This window comes from Anopheles stephensi, unplaced genomic scaffold (genome assembly GCF_013141755.1).
Source record: "Anopheles stephensi strain Indian unplaced genomic scaffold, UCI_ANSTEP_V1.0 ucontig173, whole genome shotgun sequence".
In the NCBI taxonomy this organism is placed as follows: domain Eukaryota; kingdom Metazoa; phylum Arthropoda; class Insecta; order Diptera; family Culicidae; genus Anopheles; species Anopheles stephensi.
In genome coordinates, this window is record NW_023405095.1 from 32,501 (window position 1) to 35,449 (window position 2,949).

Genomic DNA, 2,949 nt, shown 5'->3' on the forward strand with positions numbered 1-2,949 from the left:
AAGTCGTAACAAGGTTTCCGTAGGTGAACCTGCGGAAGGATCATTACCGATCAAACAAGTCCGGGAGTGAGGTTGCCAAACGCATCGTCGGCATCACATGCTGACGCGCACGCTACAACCACAAGATGGTGTAGCACACTTGGTAGAGTTGAGCGAAAGCAACTCTTTCAAAGGGATACACATACCACTGCCTCGGCGCAGGTCAGTAAAGACGCACACTTTGGTAGTACCGGGTACCTTATACACTGACTGATTGTCGTGTCACAACGGGTGATCGACAGTCGCACTTTGGCGTGCTCGGCTCCGCAACCGTCGGGGCCGTGGGCGCCTGCAGTGTGGTACTAGGGAACCAGAGTTGTGTGTTGGTTTGTGTATAATGGACATATCATTACCATCAAACAAGTCCGAGAGTGAGGTTGCCAAACGCATCGTCGGCACAATGCTGACGCGCACGCTACAACCACAAGATGGTGTAGCACACTTGGTAGAGTTGAGCGAAGCAACTCTTTCAAAGGGATACACATACCACTGCCTCGGCGAAGGTCAGTAAAGATGCACACTTTGGTAGTACCGGGTACCTTATACACTGACTGATTGTCGTGTCACAACGGGGTGATCGACAGTCGCACTTTGGCGTGCTCGGCTCCGCAACCGTCGGGCCGTGGGCGCCTGCAGTGTGGTACTAGGGAAGCAGAGTTGTGTGTTGGTATGTGTATAATGGATGGATGGACTTCGGTTCCATTCATCAACTAGTTCGGTGTGCTACGTTAAACCCTAGGCAGGGGATCACTCGGCTCATGGATCGATGAGGACCGCAGCTAAATGCGCGTCAGAATGTGGAATGCAGGACACATGAACATCGACACGTTGAACGCATATGGCGCATCGGACGACTCAACCGACCGATGCACACATCCTTGAGTGCCTACCAAGTTATCTCAACACTCTAACCAACTGACCGTCCCTGACCCCATCATAGGGGGTAGGCTGTCGCAGCATGGCGGCTCGGATCCGCATCCTTGTCGGGACCGTGGGCGCTGAAAGTGAGAGTGCTAACAAGAGAGACATTACGAGTATGGTACACAAACCTAAACACAACACACACATGTGAGCATGGGTGAAGAGCGAGCGCGCGTCAAGTCGCACGGTTCGACCTCTAGTATCAAACCAACGGATGTATCCACCACAGCATATAAGGTTATCACCAATTGCACGGGGACTTCCACCGGGTTGGCTCGGGTCGAGTAACACTTGCGGCCCAACGCGCTCGTATTTTCCTCGCATCCATTGCAGTCGCGAGAACGTGTCACGCCGTGTGGTGAGTGAGGTTAGCACGACAGGGGTGATTTATCACGCTTCTCCCGTCGCATCATTGTGACAGTGGATGTCTGTAGGCCTCAAGTGATGTGTGGACGACCCTCAGAATTTAAGCATATTAATAAGAGGAGGAAGAGAAACCAACCGGGATTCCCTGAGTAGCTGCGAGCGAAACGGGAAGAGCTCAGCACGTAGGGACGACGAGGGGCCTCGTCTGTCCGATGCCGTGTACTGGACCGGTCCGTTATCTGCTACGCACGGTGCAAACAGTTCAAGTCTAACTTGAAGGTGGCCCATTATCCCACAGAGGGTGATAGGCCCGTAGAACGGCACAGGACTGTGGTGGCAGACGGCCGGCTCCATGGAGTCGTGTTGCTTGATAGTGCAGCACTAAGTGGGAGGTAAACTCCTTCTAAAGCTAAATACCGCCATGAGACGATAGCGAACAAGTACCTGTGAGGGAAAGTTGAAAAGCACTCTGAATAGAGAGTCAAAATAGTACGTGAAACTGCTAGGGGACGCAAACCCGTTGAACTCTCAATGATCCGGGCGGCGATATTCAGCGGTGGGCCTCCGGGCCTACCGTGCACTTATCGATCCGCAGCAAACGGACATCGCGATCCATTGCGCATCTGCGTGAGCATATCATTCCGGCAATAGGCCCCTGGCTCGTGGTGGACGGCTCCCTAGTAGGGGCGGCTTGGCGGCCGCTCCCAACGGGGGTCTCCGCGCCTTTCACACCCGAGAGGCGCGGGTCCGACCGAGTCTTGGTGCGCCGCTGGAAGCACGATGGAACGTACGACCGGGGTCTAGGGAGCAGCCTTGTAGCCGAAGGCCTAGAAGCACTCGACCCCCCGATCGGCGATGACGCACTATGCATTGAGGCACCTCCGGGACCCGTCTTGAAACACGGACCAAGAAGTCTATCTTGCGCGCAAGCCAATGGGCGTCGCGTAACCAGCAATGGTTGCGCACACGACTCAAACCCAAAGGCACAGACAACTCGAACAAGGTTGCTAGGGATTACGGGTTCGGCACGGGCGCAAGCCTTCGTCGGGCCCCTCCATCCCGGGGTGTCCCGTCCCGCGGCTGTCTCGTGCAGCCCGAGTGGGCATCCCTCGAGTGCGTAGGATGCGACCCGAAAGATGGTGAACTATGCCTGATCAGGCCGAAGTCAGGGGAAACCCTGATGGAGGGCCGAAGCAATTCTGACGTGCAAATCGATTGTCAGAGTTGGGCATAGGGGCGAAAGACCAATCGAACCATCTAGTAGCTGGTTCCCCTCCGAAGTTTCCCTCAGGATAGCTGGAGCACGTAGCATTTCGAGCCTTATTCTTATCTGGTAAAGCGAATGATTAGAGGCCTTAGGTTCGAATGATCTTAACCTATTCTCAAACTATAAATGGGTACGGTACTGGGGCGGCATGCTTTGATGATCGCCGCCCTGGCTACAATCGAACTAAACGGGCGGGGTCTCCTCTCCTCCGGGGGGGGAGGGCTCCGGTTAGATATCGGTGTGCCTAGTGGGCCAAGTTTTGGTAAGCAGAACTGGCTGTGGGATGAACCAAACGCAATGTACGGCGCCCAAATAAACGACGCATCTCAGATACCATGAAGGTGTTGATTGCTAAA

The 2,949-nt window shown here is 54.7% G+C and overlaps 1 pseudogene; it reads left to right on the forward strand.

The window, feature by feature from the left end:
- The first annotated feature begins 770 nt into the window (after nucleotides 1-770).
- On the forward strand, nucleotides 771-927 carry LOC118515658 (annotated as a pseudogene).
- The last annotated feature ends 2,022 nt before the right edge of the window (nucleotides 928-2,949 follow it).